Raw genomic sequence first — 22,594 nt, forward strand, 5'->3', positions numbered from 1 at the left:
TTGATTGTCGTGATGGCCTTTACTCTGCCCGGTACAACGGTAGTTATACAGACCTCCCTCTCCCCGCCGCTGGCTCCACCAGAGTAGGAGTGTATCTGGACCGGCCTGCTGGCTCTCTGTCCTTCTACAGAGTGTCCCAGGTGGAGGAGGGTCCTCAGACACACTGACACACCTCCACACCTTCTGCTCCTCCTTCACCCAGGAGGACCTCCTCCCGGGGGTGTTGGTAGGGTGGGGGGGGTCCTCAGTGTCTCTGTGTCGGTTGTAAACACACACACACACGCACACACACACACACACACACACACACACACACACACACACACACACACACACACACACACACACACACACCAAGGGTGCCGAGGGGGGGGGTCGGAGGGTCGGAGGGGCCTCAGTGTCTCTGCCTGCCTGCCTGCCTCCCTCCCCCCCCCCCCCGAGTCTGAGGGGAGTCTCTGTGTCAGGCTGAGGGGGGGTGACGGGGCTGAGGGGGGGTGACGGGGCTGAGGGGGTGTGACGGGGCTGAGGGTCCGGCTCCCGGACTATAATGACACATCATCACACATGCAAACACACACATGAGGGGGCGGATGGGGGGAAGGTGTGGGGGGGTGAGGGTGAGGGAGGGGGGTGAGGGTGTGCATACGTTACACACACATGCGCCCGCGCATGTGCGGGAGCTGCCCTGGCCTGATCAGGATCGGAGGGGGGGTACAGACTGATGTACATGTGTGGGATGGCTCAGCGGGCTGGGTGGGTCTATGTTGTCTCAGATAGTCCAGATGGCACTGCCATTGGTCCTTTCTGTTATCATGCTCTATGTGGTCATCAAGTTATCTCCCTGTGTGTTTCACCGGATGACCGCCCCCCAACCGACCCCCCCGGGGACTGCCCTGATCTTGTTGCCCCCCCTCAGGGTAGCTGTGTTAGAGAGCCCCCCCCCCGTCGTAAGGTCTGGGGCCCCAAACTTCCCCCCGTTTCTAAGGCTAAGCCTTCCTCTGGGCCCTTTAGTGTTGTTCAGACCAACAGAACCACTTTACTGCTGGGGACAGTGAGAGCTGTCAGAGGAAGGTGGAGCTCCACTGCCCAGCAGAGGGCGCTGTCTGGACACTCCATTTCCTTTATTTTACAATTTAAATCTGTTTTGGTTTAATCATGAGTAACCTAATGAGTTTTTTATTTTTTAATTAGCCTACATCTGGTTTACTTGTGGATGATGAGTATACTTTTTTATGTTTGCTGTTGCCTTTTATGCTTCATTTTGTTGATTTAGATAACTGTTAATTGTTTACCAGTAGATAAACTGAATACTCATTTTAAAGGGTGATCTTTAAACTACGTTTAATATGATCAAGAGGGAGGAATGTGGAATGTTGGTGTGTTTTAGTGTCTCTCTGTGTCCACATCTCTTAGTCTAGGAACAGGCCAGTGCCTCTCCTACTGTACGAGGTGTTATCTCCAACATTCTGCCATTTGTGATGTCCCAACAAGGACGAACCAACCCTGTCGTCTGGGACATAGCCTGGGCCATATACCTTATCAAGGGAGACTGTTATTTTGTTATTCACGCTTTCTTTCCTATAATACTGGCCCCAACCCTTTGGTTCGGTGAGAAGAGGGATGGACAGCCAAGGAGCACGTCTGGAGACTGCTCCTCACCTCCTACACTGAGACTATCCCACCTAAGTCTGTACCTGTGCTGTATTACATCCTCCAATAAACCTTCTATTCAACCCTCTGATACAACCTGGCAAGTTGCTTTGATTTCCACCTCAAGAATTACTACTACGAGGGAGAAATACACAATGCAGAGTCTTTAAGAACAGTTTAGAAATAAGCTGAAATCTAACATATATAGATCTGTTTCACCTCACTTATATTCCTATTTTTTAGAGCTGTCAAGCGATTAAAATATTTAATCGTGATTAATCGCATTAATGTCATAGTTAACTCTAATTAATCGCGATTAATCGCAAATTATTTTTCTATGCTAAATATCCCTTGATTTTTTTGTCCCATAATTCTTCTCATTTTAATTCTCTTATCAACATGGTGAAGTGCATCGGCTTGCCTTGTGCAAATGATTTTTTTATTGATAACAACATTGGCATATACACTGATCAAAACAGGACGATACAAAAAAAGAGCCTATAGTGCAATTAAACGACTGCTTTGAACAAATGTCATTTGAACATAGCAGTCAGGCTACTGCTTCTTTGTTTTGAGCCAAAGGAAAAAAAAAAAAAAAAAATATATATATATATTTTTTTGTAAAATAATTGCGTTAATCGCGCGATAAAAAATTTAACGCCGTTAAATTTGGTTTGCGTTAACGCCGTTAATAACGCGTTTAACTGACAGCTCTACTATTTTTATTTTTTGTTGGCCTACGGAAAGCTTTTTTTGCAGTCAGTTCAGCTGAACATTTTACAGTATGACAGTAACAAATAAGTTACCCTTTCTAAAAAAAATTGTAGTGTTTTTCATTCATCAGTGCAATAACTGAGTTTTGCCAAAATACTCCAACAATGTTGCAGTATCAACTATAGGTGTACAGTACGACTCTGTGGGATTGTGAGTTTAGCCCATTGGAGCTCATTGAATGGACAAATATGCATTGAGATACAATTGTGTCAATGCAATATTTATGTGATATATTCACAGTATTGTATTAAAATATGGCAACAATATTTATACTGTATGTACCACCTAATTGCAACTTTAAAAAAGGAAGCTTTTTCTAAACAATTGTATACATTTGAATATGTAACATGGCCTCATAAAGCCAAAAAATAGGTAAACATATTGATGGAAGTGTTTTAAATGTATCACACAAGTGGTTAATTGATGCTCTCTAAGAGACATTCATATGATCGTTGGGTTTCTCGTTTTGGTGGAAAAAAAAAAGTTTTGACAAGGGAGAACATGGTTTTGAGTGCAGTGTTTCGTTTCGAAAGAGATTTGTGGAGTTTCGACAAAATGGTAAACTCGTTCCAGATTTGTCCTTAGTGTTTTGAGAAATTGAGCTATAGTTTCAGAAAATGTGTTTAAACAATTGATAAAAACTGTAAGAAAAGCTTCTTGCTTGTTCAGAACACCGTTGATAGACTCCTAGGGCCCTATTTTAGCGAATTGAAACGCAAAATAAATATTCAAATTGTTTTGATTGTATGTCACGTGATCAAACGGACGGGTGAGAGCCATGAGACTCAATCCAAACCAGTTGAAAGCAAAGTAAAGTGCAGCAGAAATGTCTCGATGCAGTTTTAAAGGGTACATACCAGGCTAGGTTTGTGGTGTTGTGTCGCCATCTAGAGGTCCAATCCGTCCAATCCAACGTTACCTAATACATCTGTGGAGAGATTTCAATTGATACTGAACCTTGAAATAGTGTGCCTAGATTCAACAGGAATTGACCTTTGACCTCTGGGCCTCGATTCGTCTGGGAATAGCTTTTGACCTCTTGACCTAGAGTCATCAGGGAGTGACCTTTGACCCCTAGGACCTGTGGTTCTAGATTCCTCAGGGAGTGACCTTTGACCCCTAGGATCTCTGGGTCCGAGGTTGACGGGGGGTGAGGGGGATGGAGGGGTAAGGGGGAGGGGGGGTGAGGTTTGGTGGGGGACTGAGGGCGGGGGAGGGGGTGAGGCTGAGAGGGGGGGGGGTGAGGGGGAGGGGGTGAGGCTGAGGGGGGGGGGGGGGGGGGGGGGGGTAATCACTGCTCCCCGGTTGTCCCAGGGTTTGGGATTGTGAAGCTGATTAGGAGCTGATGATGAGGCTCATTTTCACACAGTATCATATAAATATTTGCTTTGTTACCTTTTCATACTTGTGCACTGATTTCATCATTACATCCCCCTAAAGACAGTCTAAACATTTTCTTACCGTAGTGTTTTTCATTTTACTTATCAGTGCAATTACTGTACTGGGAGTTTTGCCAAAATAGGTAACATTGGATTATTTTCAGAACTCCAACAATGTTGCAGTATCAACTATAGGTGTACAGTACGACTCTGAGGGATTGTGAGTTTAACCCATTGGAGCTCATTGGATAGACAAATATGCATTGTTTCCTATTCTGCTACGATTGAGTCAATGCAATATTTATATTCTATGTTCCCAGTATTGTGTTACAATATGACCACAGGGCCGTGCAGAGACCTTTGAGGGGCAGGGGCGCTGATTCAAGAACAGCTTTAGTATTACGTCAACTTTGATGCAACCACTTCTGTAGTATTGATACTGTCTGTAAAACTACATTTAGTTTGATTAAAGGTTGCAAGGTAAGGCCCCGTGTTTCATTTTTAGTTGTACATTGAGGTTAAATAGTGGATTTAGTATTATGTAGAATGTCCCATTGTCTGTAGGGATATAGTATGGATACTACGATGTACGATCGTATGTAAGATCACACGATACATTTGGTTTGAACAAGGGTGATTCATTATTTAAAATAAAGATGACATGATGTTAACTCCTCTGGTTTCATGTACAGTTGTTTTAATAAAATGTACTTTATTTGTTAAATCCTTCCGGAGCCCCGCCGCTGGGCCCCTGGACGGGGGCCTCGGGCTCCGCCCCCCTGGACGGGGGCCTCGGGCTCCGCCCCCCTGGACGGGGGCCTCGGGCTCCGCCCCCCTGGACGGGGGCCTCGGGCTCCGCCCCCCTGGACGGGGGCCTCGGGCTACGCCCCCCTGGACGGGGGCCTCGGGCTACGCCCCCCTGGACGGGGGCCTCGGGCTACACCCCCCTGGACGGGGGCCTCGGGCTCCGCCCCCCTGGGGGCGTCCAGCTCCATGCTGATGGCCGACGCAGCGCAGAGACCCCCAAAGCACAGCTCCCTCCTGGGCTGGACCAGCTAGCTCAGCCCCTCCCCCTGCTGCTGCTCCTCCTCCTCCCCTCCCCTCCTCCTCCTCGGAGCCCCGCCGCTGTGTGTGTGTGTGTGTGTGTGTGTGTGTATGTGTATGTGTATGTGTGTGTGTGTGTGTGTGTGTGTGTGTGTGTGTGTGTGTGTGTGTGTGTCTTGGCCCTTATCTGAATACCTGCCAGCAAAGTGTGTAACATGAGGAAGGAACAAACACAAGAAGAATCCAACCCAACGAGTCTTGAAGACTCATTTAAGAGAAATGAATAAAGAAAATAAATCACCCTGCTAATATAGAATCACAAGCCAGTACAACATGCTCACCCTTACTGAGTACTCTGTACTCTGAGTATTCTGAGTACTCTGTGCTCTGAGTACTCTGCGCTCTGAGTACTCTGCAGACTGAGTACTCTGTGCTCTGATTATTCTGTACTCTGAGTATCTTGTTCTCTACTCAGTACTCTGCTCTTCTGAAAAGAGAAATCATCTATCAATTGTCTAGGCTACATTCTACTGATCCATAAGTTCATACTGAGGCGAATCAAGTGTTCAGTTAAACAAGGTGGTATTGTCTTTATAGGATGGAGGAGGATTGTACATGGAGGTGTTCAGCAGAAACAGGGCAGAGGAGGCCTTGTCTACTTGATGTGCTTCTATTCAAGACATTATCGGTCTCTTTATTGATAACATGGTATCTATGTTCCTGTTGGTTCTGCTGTAGAGAAGCAGCTGACTCAGTGACTGAGTGTCTCTACAGGCTGGTTAAACCATCGAGTGTCTCTTGGTTTTTCTCTGAGCTTCTACGCATCACAGCTCCCTGTCCAAAGTTCATATTTGAATGAAGTTATATTCTGCGATCAGCCGCCTTAGCATGTTAGTCTGGGAGGAGTATGAACTGGTCCAACTGGTTGGTTCAGCATTTCCTTGATATGAGTCAGACGGTTCGGTGTGGCTCACTTCATCACAGCAGGAAGACGACCAAGGTACTGTAGTCCTCTCTGATCCGTGATAGATCAAAAATAACTTTGAATCTCATCAATAGGGTGGTTAGTTTCCTGTAAAACCACATGGTTAAAAACGTCAGTCAATGTATGGATGCATTGCTATTTTTCAAAATTGATATTGAATCATTTTGAAGATTCCTGCTTTGTAGAATACTACCTGTTAGACTGTGGGCATTGGGGATTGAACCGAGACCCTTCCTGCCTGGAGTCAAGCGTCAGGTTGAGGTTATACTGACTGTTTCCTCTGATTTAGGATTTGTTCTTAATCACAAGTGTCTTGTGGTGACTTTAAAGGTAGTTAGGAGAGAATGGACAGTTGTTATATTTGTAGAGCGGTATTATGATTACAACATTTAGACAGGAAGACTGTCATCTTGGTTAGTGAAGGTGTTTAGATCATGGTGTTTAGATGGGCCTAGATCATTCGGCTGTAGTGTAGGCCTACTCTATATCTGAGAGCATCACTCGTGTGAGAGGGACATGACCTCGAGGGGAATTAACACTGCCGCCACCGCCTCAACACATAGGTCACTGGTGACGACTGGTCCGTGTTCTTCAGCTCAGCCAATCCCACTGACATCCTCTCACCAGCAGGTGGTGCTGCGGTGCTGCTTTTCGAGTGTTTCAAAATGGAGCTTGTGTCAAATCATTTTGGTTTACTACTCTAAGGGCTCTTACATAGTCGACGCGAGCGACGCGCGTAAACGACGTGAGTGACGCGAGCGTTGCGCTTCCTTTCATAGTCTACACAGCATACGCGAACGTCGCGGGCAATGCATGACATGCAATACACCACTCACGCCATGGGTGGCAGCAGAGTCACCGGTGTTTTTGCGGGGGGACGTTCCAGGTGACGTTCCGATCAAAGTGGCTACGGAAGAAGATTGATGAAGCGCAGATAGGCGGTGGTATGTGCGCCCTTTAAATACCACACGAGATCAGGATGGGGAATTTGTTTCTCTGGTGCTTCCAATGCGAAGCATGGACGAGGAGAGGCATTTCCAGTATTTTCGGATGTCGGCGCCAAAGTTTGATGATCTCCTTTCGCGAGTCATCCGATATCTTCCCGACTCACCAAAACCGGCCCTTGTCAGGGAGCAGCTGGCAGATATTTTTTTGTCAGATGCTGGCGTGTTTCCCCACCAGTACAATGTGCTACGATTGGGTATGCGCACTGACCAATAAATGTTTATACATTGGTCACTTGGAAGCATGACTTTTGATTCATTAGTTATCATGTTACACAAGTTACCTAATTTGGTTTACGTCAAACTCAATAATTCATATCCATATAAAATGTTTATACAACGAGCTATTGCCTTGACAGATGAATGAATTATTTAAGTGTAGGCCTATAGCCAAAGGCTTTAAGCTATAGCGCATAATGTCCACAGAAATTATATGGTAGGCAACATTATTAGAGAAAAGGGGTTTATTTATCAAATACAGAAAATAGTCCCAGCATACACGCACACATTTTTCATTCACTACACACTCACGCTTTCAAATTCCATTCACTCAAAGAGGCTACTGAACTTATGTTTCACACAGAACATGAACATTTATGTTTCACATAGAACGTGAACACAAAACATTACGTAATTAATTCAAATAGGCTAATTCTAAAACAAATAAGGCCAGCATTAGAACGAATATCGGGTGACACGAAGATCATTAAAATGGCTCACAATCCCGCATCAGCTGTCTGATGTCGCGCATCAAAATAGCACTTTGACCCTGTGGAAGGGTTCGCATAAATTGGCACAGATAATTAGTAAAAGAGACGTCAAGTCATTCTTATCACGTTCCCGCATCCTCTCATATGTTCTTCTGTAAATATAACCTATAGTAGTAATAATGTACAATATTTGCAGTATCGCCCCCACCAACAACGCTTGGTATTGCATGGATCGGCGCGTAGCGTATCAAAAATTTGGAGGACGCGTTTTGCTACGCTTCGACGCTTAATGGCGGCCGAAGCGTCGCGTCGCGTAGCCTTTTGGACGCGTAAGCGTAGCGTTGCGTCGACTATGTAAGGGCCCTAAAGACGCTTTAATGGTTCACTAACGCTTGAAGCTAAACGTTCCACTTTACTACAGCTGGAGTTTATTGAATCACAGACTGCAGCAGAGTAGGCCGTTTGCGATATTTTAAAGGTAGGATGCTATACGTGGCTAAGACTAAGATTTGTGAGTGTGTGTGTGTGTGTGTGTGTGTGTGTGTGTGTGTGTGTGTGTGTGTGTGTGTGTGTGTGTGTCTTGGCCCTTACCTGAATACCTGCAAGCAAAGGGTGTAACATGAGGAAGGAAAAAAGACAAGAAGAATCCAACCCAACGAGATTCTCTTGAAGACTCGTTTAAGAGAAATGGATAAAGAAAACCACCCTGCTATTATAGAATCAAACGTTAGTACAACATGTTAACCCATACTGGGTACTCTGTACTGTGAGTTCTCTGCACTCTGGGAACTCTGCACTATGAGTACTCTGCAGACTGAGTACTTTGTGCCCCGAGTACTGTCGTGTTCTTGAAGAAAGTAGTCTAAACCGGATCGCTTTTAACTCACTTTATTTGTTAAAGTATTTCGGCATGGTAACTATGAAGCAAAAGGAGGGGAATTGTATTTGACACGCGCGTGGAGCGTCTCACGGCTGACCTGTCTTCCAGCCACGGGGCTACGAACGGGGCTGCCTATGCCATGGGTGTCTGACCTGATCTCACTCCGCGGTTGTATCAAGTAGGCGTGGCCTATGTGACGTATTGGCTCCGGCTTCCTCCCCTGTCTAAAGGTGCTGCCATCTGGGGCTGGAGTAGTTATTATAGCTTGTATGTTGGTCCTGCTCCCTTTATGGAAATGTGTAGTAATTGCAGCTTATGTGTTCGATCCTGCTTCCTTGTGGCTATGTGGAGGTAATGCAGCTAATGTGTTCGATCCTGCTTCCTTGTGGCTATGTGGAGGTAGCTTATGTGCTAAAAATACTTAACAATCCCTCCTTGGTCATCTCAGATGACCATTCTATAAGATATTAAGCCATAAGCACCATTTACCAAACCCAAAACATAGTCAAAGTAGGAAAAAATCATCAGCAGCACCGACCGAGGTGGAAAAACTCCATAGGGGAGATAAAACCACAACGCGTCCCCCTAATTCTGAAACGGCATTCACCATGGTGGGTCTCATAGGAAATACAGGTCATTGTCAACAATACAACAATAAGCATATTACCTGGTTATCATACAATCATATTGTCAAAAAGGCACATAGATAAATGCATAGATAATTGCCAGGCCCCTGGCCTAATTTTGGGGAACTCAGAAAACTTATCCTAGCTCAGACTGAAGCTGAATGTTAGCTTCCACATGTGTACGTGTTTAAAAAATAACAAACTTCTTCTTTGTTTACTTATTTACCAAATGGTCACATCGTGCCATGAAGTGATTTCAGTCCAGCGTTGCAACCTATTAAAGCTATCGCCCAGTTATATGTAGACCTGCATGCTTTCATCTGGATTTATGCAAATGTAATTAACTAAATGTCCAAGGTAGTAGCAAGGATATGTATTTTTTTTAACTTTCAGGTTTCCTGTAAGTATAACTAAATAATCACAATCGCGTTTTTAGAAGTGTTGTCACGATACTGGATTTTCTAACTTCGATGTTATACCTGGAAGAAACGAGATATTCTATACCTTTTTCGATACCAGGGGAAAAAAAACAAAACAGAAAAGAACGTAATGAAAGTAAATAGAGTATATCTCCAAGACGGCTATAATATTACATCTTGGTGCCAATAGAAAGATTGTTGTACAAGTGAAATATTCAATGTTGAAACTACTTTACGGCATAAGTGGAAGATTACATTTCCACCTGAAATAATTATCAGTTGGTCATTATCAGTTGGTATAACTGTCATACTATGAGACACAAACAGGTAGATATCTTACCATTTTGACACTTAAAACCTCTATTTAAAGTTCAGGGCAAATATAATCGAATGACACAAAGCCAAACGTTCGCAAATACACATATGGCCACCGGATTGCGCTGAAGAACATATGTTCTTATTGAAGGCAATTTACCTTTTTCCTAAGAAACCTTCTCTAAGTAATTTATCATAATGGTAAAATTTCATTTTTGGTTTTTAAAAGAAAAGGAGAAGTTTCTTCTTCAGTTGTTATTTGCGAGTTTTAGTCCCAGAATGATATGGTTTAGATTGCCGGAATTGGTGAAGGCTCAGCTTTCATACAATATATATTTTGTGCAGGACCAATTTCGTGAAAAAGATCGCTATTGCTGTGCATGTGCACAGTTATGAAACCCCAAACAGTGTTCTTACATTTGCATATGACTTCTTGCAAATGAATGATTCTTTTGACTTTCCTTGGTAATTTGCTTTAATCTAAAGTACTTCCAAACCGTCCTCCTCCATCACTACTCCGTCTATCTTCTCTACCTAAAACGGTCCCGGCGGCGCTGCACTTGAGATGCTAGCTGTATTGGCTAACCCTTAACTAACACCGTCACACAGAGCATTGAGACTAGTGCCGAATCACTGCCAGAGACCGCACTGCGACTGAGTGGCAGGAGGCGGGGCTATATTCGCACTGTAGCACTGTGTGTCTGTTAACTCGCTGTCGGAGAGAAGAGAAGACAGCTCGCTGATCAATTGATCAAGATCTCTCTTACACTAGTAGGCCTACACTACACACACACACACACACACACACACACACACACACACACACACACACACACACACACACACACACACACACACACACACACACACACACACATGTACACACGTGTGCACATGGGAGTGGTGGTTCAACTCAGTTACTTCCTCCTCTGAACGGCCTGTCGCACCTTTCTTGCTCCCCTTTGAAAACCTTTTACCTGATTAACTTGTTTTATCAACACTTTAACCTCAGTTCCTTCCTTCCCTTACATTTATACTTTCATAACTTTTTGCCTTATGGGACGGAACGTATTTCCTCCAGTCTACTATGGATGAGGAGAGGGAGGAGGGGGATTCTACCCCTAAGACCGCTCTGTCTGGGGAACATGGCCGCCGGAGCAAAGCTAAGAGGTAAGAAGAGGATCTCTCTGTCTGTGAATGTTGTCCATCTCAGAGCTCAGCAGTGATACATCATGACTCCATCATTAGTCTGAGTAAAAGCTGTGTGTGTGTTGAAGCCCAGAGCAGCAGCAGACCTCAGGTTGATCAGTCGTATCGTAATGTGACTCTGACGTCACTCTAGATCCACAGTCGTCGTATCGACCACGTTTAAAACACGACGTGAACAGACAGACCAGAAACTCAGGAAGAGCAATACATCTGACCTGAGCAGTAAGGCTCCCCTGATATGAACAGGGATCTGTCTTTGTTCTCTACTGTGTATGGTCTGCATGACTGCTGTCTGTGGTCAAGATTGACAGTAGAACAGTGACCTCCATTTGGTCATTGTCTGTTCTTAATATAAGAGAAGGAAAAGATAACATGCTTAAATTAGACTTGGACAAAGTTTGGTAATGTCAGAGTTGATCAAACAGATTTATAATTCTGTGACTCTAGTTCAAAGCATTTGGGTACTCAGAGTAAAAAGACATCAGTAACAAGGTATTATTTAAGAAAGTACAAATATATTTTTATATATTAAGGATTTAAAAGTTGGAAACAAGTGAAATGCTCTCACTAAAAAATAGCCTTGTAAGAAATATTATCTTGTCAGTGTGACAACTGCAGTGTGTGTGTGTGTGTGTGTGTGTGTGTGTGTGTGTGTGTGTGTGTGTGTGTGTGTGTGTGTGTGTGTGTGTGTGTGTGTGTGTGTGTGTGTGTGTGTGTGTGTGTCTGGTAGCCCAGAGCAGCAGCAGAGAGCAGACTCCCCTGGACCAAGCTTTAAAGATGGAAATCACCAACCTGCTAAGAAAAGGTGAGGATTCAGCCAATACATCAGGGCTGTTCAACTGGCGGCCCGCGGATCATCTTGATCCGGCCCGCCGATCATTAATCAGAACATAACAACGTCCGATCACAGGACCACTTGGTGCTGGATTGATTCATGGCTGAGGCCGTTTATCGCTGTCTGAATCGTATGAATTTGAATCGTTTTCTATGTGTCACATGCTGGCTCTAGCATGAACATGAAATGGGGGAGACCACGCCGTTTTGCAATAATAAAGAATTTATTAAAGTAAGATAATTTTACAGAGAATGAAATTAATTAAAGATAAAGAAGTGTGGTGTAAATCAGTTAAATGTAAGTAACCCAAAAGTGTCAAGCAAAGTCAGTCTATGTGTAACCAAACAAAGGACAACGAAAACCAACACGCCGGGAGGAGGGAGCGCCCTTGACTGTCGCGACTGCAGGCTTTTGACCTGCTGCCAAACCCGGCACACCTGAACTGCATCACCTATTAAGAGAGAGGGAAAACAGGCAAACCAAACAGCCAGGGTGGAGTCAAAGCAAAGGGTGGAGTCAAAGCAAAGGGTGGAGTCAAAGACTCACCAGGGTCGTCACATCCCCCCCCTTAAGACAGAAGCCCACCCAAGTGGGATTCTGCACTTATGGTATCAAAAATAACAAACCCCAAAACACATAAGCCCTACCAATCCCCTCAACCAACACCAGTTACATCAACACTCCTACCGGGTCAACCAGAAACCCCCCCTAAACACACACTCACCACTCCTCACGCTCACCAGTCACCCAACTTCCTTACCCACAGCAATTCCGGGCCCTGAAAAAGTAATCTAAGAGGGACAGGGGCATAGAGACAAGAGAGGAGAGAAATTAGTGAAGGTATGCACTAGGGCTGTCAACGAATATTCGAAGTTCGAATATTCGTTCGAAATGTATCCAAAAACGCGAATTCGAACGTGAAAGTTAATATTCGAATGTGAAAAAACACTCCCGCGGTACAAGCGCCTCTATCTGCTTTGTGAATGAGCCTCTGTCTGTTCGCGATGTCCCTCATAATATTCGAATGTGAAAAAACACTCCCGCGGTACAAGTGGAACAGACTAGTATTGTGAAGAGCGAATGTATTTTATCCCCTCGGGGTTTCCGTACTTGGATATAGGTATTCCAGCTCGGCTATGCCATTCAATAAGCATCCGAAGTAGAGCTCAGGGAGCTAGTAGTCTGGCTGGTGAAAGCTGCTATAACGCAATGTTCTCGGCAAAGTCCGAGACAGCTTTTTTTTCATGAATCCGAACGGTGCGTAGTGCTTGCCCTTTCGCTGGCATGGTGAAAGACGCAGGCGACATGCATTTTTTTTCTTTATCGATTTTAATAGGCCTTCTCGATAAATGGTAAGCAAAGCAAGGAACGTTACCACTAGCATACTTTGTAACATTCAGAAGCGGGCGTCTTCTTCAGATTACTATAGTTTGCGCGCTTGCAGGTGTGGTGGTGAAATGCAAGCGATACAAAGTTGTGGCTTTTCATGATTAGCCCTCCACGTTACTGGGCTGTTTATAGGATATATATATATCCCACTAATTTGAACCATGGTTTTGTCCAGTGCTTAATTTGTACTCCTGCAGCACGGGGCGCCAAAGTACCTATTCCCCACACAATGTTATGTCGTACTTCATTGATAACCGCTACGCAGCGCATTTTTTTTTTATACTGCTCGTGGCGGAGCTGGCGGAGTGCACGTCAGAGCTTCCGGAGCGCGCTCCCCCTTGCTCCCCCTCAAATTAAGCACTGGTTTTGTCGCATTATTGACATATTGACGGCAACTGCGTAAAATAGGCAACCAGATATTCGAATAGTTCGAATTCGTGATTTTTTTCCAAACGAACATTCGAATGTCATTTTTGAGCAATTTTGACAGCCCTAGTATGCACACAATCACTTATTGCACCCCATCCGGGGCGCGAGACAACGCATCCGCCATTACATTGTCCACGCCTTTAATGTGGCGAATTTGTAGATCGTAGGGTTGTAAAAACAACGCCCAACGCATCAGGCGCTGATTTGGATTCTGTAATTGGTGCAGAAAAGTCAATGGATTGTGATCCGAAAAGACAACCACAGGAACAACCCCTCCACCTACATACACATTGAAGTGCTGCAGAGCCCACACAAGGGCCAGCGCCTCTTTTTCAATCGTTGAGTAATTCAACTGATGTGGATTGAACTTTTTTGAAAAATAAGACACTGGACGATCGACTTCCTGATCATCTGTTTGTAAAAGCACTGCGCCAGCCCCGACCTGGCTGGCATCCACCTGGATTTTAAACGGACGGTCAAGCCGGGGTGCCGCCAGGACCGGTGCAGTGCTAAGCAACAATTTTACATTCTCAAAAGCCCCTTGGCACTCATCAGTCCAGACAAAATGAGCTTTCCCTTTTAACAAATTTGTGAGGGGTGCAACCACTGTTGAAAAATTAAAACAGAAACTTCGATAATATCCCACCATGCCTAAGAAGCGCATCAACTCCTTTTTTGTTACAGGCGGTGGAAAATTGTCTATTGCCATTACCTTGGCCCGCACTGGCCGTACCTCTCCTTGTCCTACCACCTTCCCCAGATAGGTCACTGTAGCCTTCGCAAATTCACATTTAGCTAAATTGACCGTTAGGTTAGCTGCCTGGAGCCTCTCAAACAACGCCGCCAATCGTGACAAATGTAAGGCCCAGGTATCACCCACTGTCACAACATCGTCCAGATAAACTGCACACCCCTCCAGCCCAGACGTTACATAATTCATAAGACGCTGGAAGCTAGAGGGCGCATTTCGCAAACCAAAACTCATCACATTGTATGTGTATAAGCCAGACGGAGTGACAAAAGCAGATACCTCCTGTGCGCGCGCTGTTAGCGGGATCTGATAATACCCTTTAAGAAGATCTAATTTTGTAACGTACTTCGCAGCCCCCACACTGTCTATACAGTCCTCTAACCGAGGAAGTGGAAAAGAGTCAGGCTTAGTTACCGTATTGACCTTGCGGTAATCAGTGCAGAATCTAAAGGTGTTGTCGGGTTTTGCTACCAGCAAGCACGGTGACGCCCAACTGGAGTATGACGGTTTTGCCAGCCCATTATCGATCAAATACTGGACCTCAGTCTCCAGAACTTTCTGTTTGGCTGGTGGGACGCGGTAGAAACGCTGCCTAATTGGCGCAGCATCCCCGATGTCTATGTCGTGCTCCATCACATTGGTGCACGTTGGAACATCAGAAAATAAAGACGAAAAAGATAAAATCAATGATTTTAGCTCATTCCTCTGCTTCTCAGACATATGACCCAACAGGCCATCAAGATTGTCTAGCATTTCTGAATTTTTTAGACGTGGCAATAACACACAGTCATCAGGGGCACCTTCATCTTCCCCATCAGCTGCCACCATAGGAGAAGACGACACTGCACCCCCGACTGCCAGCGCAGCAGACCCCACGTTATCCCCAGTCATGTCACTCCTGGATGATGGAGAATAATATGGTTTTAACAAATTGACGTGACAAAGCTGAGAAGACTTCCTACGATTTGGTGTTGCTATTACATAGTCTTGTTCCGTGACTTGGCGAACAATATCATACGGGCCAGAAAATTTTGCACGAAACGGTGAGCCCGGGACTGGCAACAACGCCAATACCTGATCCCCCGGACAAAACAGTCTACTCTCTGCTCGTCGATCAAAAATGTCCTTCATGCGAGACTGAGCATTTGCCATGTTCTTCTTTGCGCACCGCCCGGCCAAGAATAACCTGCGGCGGAACCCATGCACGTAATCAATAAGATTAACCGGCGGATCTGACTCCTGCAAGCCATCCTTTAACACGGACAATGGACCGCGAACCTTGTGTGCAAAGACCAACTCATTTGGGCTAAAACCCAAACTGTCCTGTGACACTTCCCGTGCTGCTAACAGCAACCACGGGAGGCCTTCTTCCCAATCTCGCTGTAGCTCTGAACAATATGCACGCAGCAAAGACTTTAAGGTCGAGTGAAATCGCTCGAGAGCACCTTGGCTTTGAGGATGGTATGCGCTACTCGTTTTATGCTTCACTCGAAGCTGTGTCAAAACCTCCGCAAACATTTTCGAGGTGAAATTGCTGCCACGATCCGATTGGATTACTTGGGGAATACCAAATACTGAAATAAATTGAGAGAGCTTTAACAATGGACTTCGTATTAATACTCCTCATCGGAAAGGCCGCCGGATATCTCGTAGTTTGGCACATTACGGTCAACAAATGCATTGAACCAGACTTCGATGGAGGCAGTGGACCCACACAATCTATCAATAGACGTTCGAATGGCTGACCCACTGCTGGAATTGGATGTAGGGGCGCTGGCTTGATAGACTGATTCGGCTTACCAACGATTTGACAAGTATGACATGTTTTGACAAACGCTGCCACGTCACGCTTCAATCGAGGCCAATAGAAATGCTGTAGTAGCCGATCATACGTCTTACTCACCCCGAAATGTCCAGCCCCCTCCCCGTGTGCTGTCTGCAACACTTGTTCCCTGTACTTCATTGGCACAACAATTTGCAATAAAGTTTCAATTAGATCATCCTTAAAAAACACAAACTTACGCACAAGCAACCCTTCATGCTTAAAATATCCGCTGTCTGCGCTTTTCAGCTTTTCCCCTGTCAAAGCCCCATCCCGTAATTCCATTAACCCATCATCCTCTTCCTGAGCCCGAATAAACTCATCACGATCTAAAGCTGATGGCAAATTTGGTATTTGTGGACATACATGTTTTTTTCCACTCGAACCCTCCACGGCCTGTGCACGACTGTTTGCCCGTGTCACCGCGCAAGCAGTGAACACTTCAGGAAATTCTGCAGCGCACTCGTCTTGTTCCACAAACCTGGTCGGATCGGCTGTCACTACCGGTAATGCTGGCCCACTCGGCCAGACACGATCCCTTGCCAATACGTTCCCCAAAATGACATGCACTCCTGGTACAGGCAACGCAGGACGCACGCCTACAATTACTTCACCCTGCACAAGCTCAGAACTAAGTTCGATCTTGTGGAGGGGAACAGACATGGTATGCATTCCCATTCCTCTAATTAGGACAACAGTCCCAGTGCTTGTCTGAGCCGAGAATGGCAAAACGGACTCCAACACAAACGTTTCGGTAGCACCCGTATCTCGCAGAATCTTTACTGGCTTTTTATCAAAGCTACCCACAAATGAAATAAAACCATCCGTAATAAATGGGTCATAGCCTACACCCACGTCCCCCACAGCAGACTCCGACAAACACGGGCCTTCTACGGGATGGTCAGGCACCTCACAGCCTTTACCTCCTTCAGAAGCCGTGCCCTCTGGTTGGTCTCCGTTCACCTGAGAAATCTTCCGGTTAAACTGGTGGACAGGTGCTGCGCAGCCCTGCCCCTTCGCGGAGTTCGGTCTGCTGAAGTTGGACTTATTTCTATTTTTACTCAGAAGCGAAGGACAATTTATCTTCCAGTGACCACGTTCAAGGCAATAACTACACTTCTCAGGGTCAGTTTTATTTCGATTTGAGAAATCTTGTTTAGCCGCAGGCCCACTATTGTACCCATTTGTCCGACGGTCATCTCGAGTGTGATTAACATGCCTATTCTGGACATAGTCCTTACTTCTACCCTTATGAGTCAACGCATATTCGTCCGAGAGAATGGCAGCCTCTGCGGCCGTTTTAACCTTGTGCTCATTGATAAACGTAGCAAGATGTTCTGGGACAATGTTCTTGAACTGCTCCAATACTACCAAATCACCTAATTGTTCAAATGTTTCTACATTAACAGCTGAACACCAGCGAACAAAATAACTAACCAGATCTCTGGCAACCTCAGAGTATGTTTGTCTGTCAGCCTTCCTCCAGTTTCTAAATCGCTGCCTGTAAAACTCTGGCACCTGTTCATAAACCCTCAACACAGCGTTTTTGACAGACTGGTATGATTTTCGCTCGGTCACTGATTATGCAACGTAGGCGTCCTGAGCGCGCCCCGAAAGAACTGTTTGGAGAAGCAAGGTGCGCTCCAAATCACTCCAATCTCGCTCTTCCGCAATTCCCTCAAATAGAGAGAAAAAAATGTCAGGGTCTCGGTCATTAAATTTGGGTAAAAACTTTAACATACTTGAGATGTTTCCCCCTATGCCAGAACCAGAATCCTCATTAACAGTATCCCGCATCTTTCCCTCTGCCACCAATCTTAACCTTTCTCTCTGCAGCTCACTTTCCCTTTCTTCCTGTCTTTCCTGTCGTTTCATTTTTTCCATTGCTAGCTCTATATTTAAACGCTTCTGTTCTAAAACACTTTCAAGACGTTTTAGTTCCATTTCACGATCTTTCTCACGTTGATGTTCACGTTCTGCTGCCTCAAACCGCTTTTGCTCCATCTGTAATTTTAAAAGCTGCATCTGTTGCTCAAAACTAACCGCATTTTTATCAGAAATGAACACTTCATCTGAGCCATTTGGATTAGTCCCACTTGGAATCACCTCCATAATGGACCTCTCTACTAACACAGATCTAACCCGATTTTTTAGGACCTCTTTTTTAAGATCTCTCGGCAGATCAGTCAATTGATAATGTTCAGCCACTTTCCTTAACTGTTCCTTTGTGAACTTATCAAACAGTGACTCAGATGGAGACGCGTAAAATTTATCCAAATCCATTTTATACTATGAATGTTGTTGACTAGCAAGCGCTCGGATGGATATTGTGACAATTCTTTTATTGGTCTCTAAAATTGGTAATACGATAGACTAGGCTATTACTCGACAGTGTATAGCGCAGCCGGCAAATTAAATACAGGTGTAGCAAACCATTTGCCCCCAGACTAGAGCAGCACCGCATCTAACTTCAGACCACGGCCCTAGCTCTTTCCTAGCTGGTCTTCAGTGTGCCCTCATGCAATTGAGTTGCAAGCAACCCCAGCGCGTTCGACACACCAAAAATAACAAACACAAAAATAAAAAAACAAAACAACAAACAGCGGTACGCGCTCTATTCCTAGCGAGGGTTCCCGTGTGCTCCGGTAGACTCTAATCTACCACCCCCCCACAGTTACCACTACACCTGCACCCAATTCGCCTACCTGCAACGCAACCGTCAGAACCCGCAGGTAGCCTCCCAAATGGCACTCCTCCTCCTCGGCAAATCAACCAAAGCAAACCACTATCAAACCAAATTAACAACGAAATCTCAATGAACACCAAAACACTAAATTATCATTTACCAAATACAAGTTAGCGTGTGTCTCCCCCTTTTCTGATAATTTGACTGCACAGGCAATTTATTCCCGTCAGTACAATCCAAAAGCCAATTCAACCCTACAGCCAAGTCAAAACAAAGCATACTTACAATTCAGTTGCCTTACCAAATTTTGGAAAATTGATCCCGGACGAGCCCCCATATGTCACATGCTGGCTCTAGCATGAACATGAAATGGGGGAGACCACGCCGTTTTGCAATAATAAAGAATTTATTAAAGTAAGATAATTTTACAGAGAATGAAATTAATTAAAGATAAAGAAGTGTGGTGTAAATCAGTTAAATGTAAGTAACCCAAAAGTGTCAAGCAAAGTCAGTCTATGTGTAACCAAACAAAGGACAACGAAAACCAACAGGCCGGGAGGAGGGAGCGCCCTTGACTGTCGCGACTGCAGGCTTTTAACCTGCTGCCAAACCCGGCACACCTGAACTGCATCACCTATTAAGAGAGAGGGAAAACAGGCAAACCAAACAGCCAGGGTGGAGTCAAAGCAAAGGGTGGAGTCAAAGCAAAGGGTGGAGTCAAAGACTCACCAGGGTCGTCACATATGTTAGCTAAACGCATTGTGAATCAACACTCACAGTATGAAGGGTACTAAGTGTGTTTTTATATCAACATGTTAGTGCTTAAATGCCATTCTAGCTGCTTTCACTCATAGACGTACAGCCCGCTATTAGCCCGCTATTCTCCCGACGGGCCGTGTATGTAAACGACATATCCTGACATTGGACATCCTGAAAAAAGACTACCCCTGAGGTTGTATTTTGGCCGGCGGAAAAGTTAATTACTTTATATGCAAATGAGCAGTAGATTGTCGGCATTTCACACCATTTGAGTGGGCGTGTTGCATGTTGAGTTGAACCCTAGACGATAATCAGCTTGTTGCCTTTTGTTCGCTGAATGGTTTAAAAAAAAATTAATGTTGGCACTGCTTTTCAGAGTAATTTGTGGTGAAAGCTAAATGATAGGTCTTATAGTAGCCCTGAAAGTACACATCATACTGTATGATGTGTACTTTTAGGGTTACTATAAGACCTATCATCAAAAAACATTATCTATGTACGCATGCAGTTGTGAACTCATGTATTGTAATTTATTGTTTTACAATAAATTACAATACATGAGTACACAGCTGCATGCGCATATAGAAAATGTTTTTTTATTATTATGTTCCACCTTTCCTGCTGTGGGCTCCCAGACCGCAGTCGAGGAGCACAGGGGAGACGTTCCCTCCAGGGCCGATGTTCTCTCGGGGGGAACACCCTTCACTTTGACCGGCAGTGGGTCTGCTTAGAGGTCGGAATATGGTCCAAATGAAGCGGCCACCGATTCTTGACAGGCTGGGTACTTTATTCTTAGTTTCACTAACTTTACAGTACACGTTTACACACAACCAGACTCGTTCATTACTCATAACATCATAGGGTCCCGGCCTTCCATTCCCTTTTTTCTCAGTTAAACACAGAAAGACTACGGTCTGGGAGCCCACAGCAGGAAAGGTGTAACATAATAATAAAGAAAACATTTACGTTTTTATTTTTTATTTCATACGTCTCCGCTTTCAAAGATAGCCTTTGTCCGGGTTGCTCCTTCTAACTTGTTCTGGACCTCGGAAGAAGACCAGAATCCAAGGAGAAAGTTTGTCTCCTCCACGGTCCACTGCGTTTTCTTCTTCACATTCATCGTTTACTTCAGTGTTTTTAAAAATGCCGGTCTTCGTTGGTCTTCCTGTTTATGAAGGTAAGGATAAACCCACCCCTGGTGTAAAGGCAGTTCTCATTCTAGCCCAGCTCAATCCTGGGGTTGGAGTTGAACCGGTTTTTACAGGCCGGAGCCCGTTCTCTGGCATTGTGAAACCAAAACACTGGCTCTAGCTCTGAACTAGCCCGGAACGCGCTCCGATTTTGCGGCGGTGTGAAAGGCCTATATAAGACCTATCATTTAGCGTTCACCACAAATGACTCTGAAAAGCAGTGCCAGCATTAAAATATTTTTAAACCATTCAGCGAACAAAAGGAAAGAAATCCCCTAGATTTGTCCCAGTGTTTGTTACATGTGAAATTAGGCAAAAAAATACGCTTTATTTCCCCGGTAACGCAGTCGTTCGCGATGCCTTTCTTCTTATTGTCTCCAACTCTTGCTCCAATCTTTCATTGATCGATGCGGATGTTGTGGATGCAACGGAATATATGATGCATCGCTGCAGCAACATTTAAAATGATCGCGATGAGTTTTGCCCGTTCTGCCTCCGTGCTGTCTGCGGTCAAACCAAAACAGAGAGAGTGACAGCGGCCTCTTGATAATATAGTCCCTACGTCATATCCCAACCCTTGCAAGCCCACCCCCCTAAACCATCCGTAGATTCAACGATGTGCGCATATCGGGCATCAAGTGTAAATAAGTGTGAATGACCCTCACGGTCAAACCTCCTGATGTACAAATGCGGAGAAAAGTCGGAGGACATGTGTGAAAACGGCTAATAACTTCATTTTCAGCCTGTCCATATTTTTCCATTTCAATGACCTGAGAAAAATGATTGAAATCAAAAGTCATGTGAAAGTAGTTGAGTCGCCCTGCAATAAATGATAAAACGAAAACGATATCCACAAATCCTAACTTCCAGATGGTGTCTGTTTTTCAGAAGGAGGCAGCAGAGAGCAGACTCCCCTGGACCCAGCTGTGTCTCCATGAAGAGTGGCCACTCTATTGGTAGAATTATTGACTTTAAAGATGGACGTCCCTACAGAGAGGAGAGGTAGGGATTTCAAACAGACGATGTAAACAGCCCCAGTGGTTGTTATCAGTGTCTGCTGATATTGATGTTTACAAGTCTGGGGAAGTCTGTCTGTCTGTCTGTCTGTCTGTCTGTCTGTCTGTCTGTCTGTCTGTCTGTCTGTCTGTCTGTCTGTCTGTCTGTCTGTCTGTCTGTCTGTCTGTGTGTGTGTGTGTGTGTGTGTGTGTGTGTGTGTGTGTGTGTTCTCCGCAGACACCAGGAGAGGTCAAAGGTCACCAGTGCTCCGTCTCTACAGCAGCATCCAACAGAGCTGATCAAGGTGTGTAAATGTCCACCAAGACGTTTGACTTCAGCTCTCCATGATCATTAGAAAGCATCTCTGGTCCAGCGGGACGTGAATCCAGGGAAGATGCTTCTGATGTCCTCAGTAAGTTCAGAGTAAGTTCTTTGTTCTTTTCCAGAGGGCTGAGGAGAACGCACACGCTTTCCTGGACAAGGAGCTGAAGAAGCTCTGGAGGGATATCTTCCCAGATTACCCACAATGCTCAGAGAGTCAGAGGGAAGAGGAGGATGTTAAGAAGGAGGAGCAGAGGAGGCGCGCCATACAGGGAGTGGTGGACATCACAAAGCTCTGCCTGATGGAGATGAACCAGGAGGGACTGGCCGACACACTGTGGGGCGGTAAGAGACTCTTATTTGGAAGACAGAAAATACTCTTATTTTGAAAACAGAGCAGTAAGAAACTTTTATTTGAAAA

The 22,594-nt window shown here is 45.0% G+C and overlaps 1 long non-coding RNA gene across 1 annotated transcript; it reads left to right on the forward strand.

Annotated features, from left to right (window-relative positions):
• The first annotated feature begins 21,743 nt into the window (after positions 1-21,743).
• On the forward strand, positions 21,744-22,337 carry LOC115541501 (uncharacterized). Its single transcript, XR_003976351.1, has 3 exons — positions 21,744-21,858; positions 22,090-22,156; positions 22,299-22,337. It is a non-coding gene; the product is annotated as an uncharacterized LOC115541501 (long non-coding RNA).
• The last annotated feature ends 257 nt before the right edge of the window (positions 22,338-22,594 follow it).

This window comes from Gadus morhua, chromosome 4 (genome assembly GCF_902167405.1).
Source record: "Gadus morhua chromosome 4, gadMor3.0, whole genome shotgun sequence".
In the NCBI taxonomy this organism is placed as follows: Eukaryota; Metazoa; Chordata; class Actinopteri; order Gadiformes; family Gadidae; genus Gadus; species Gadus morhua.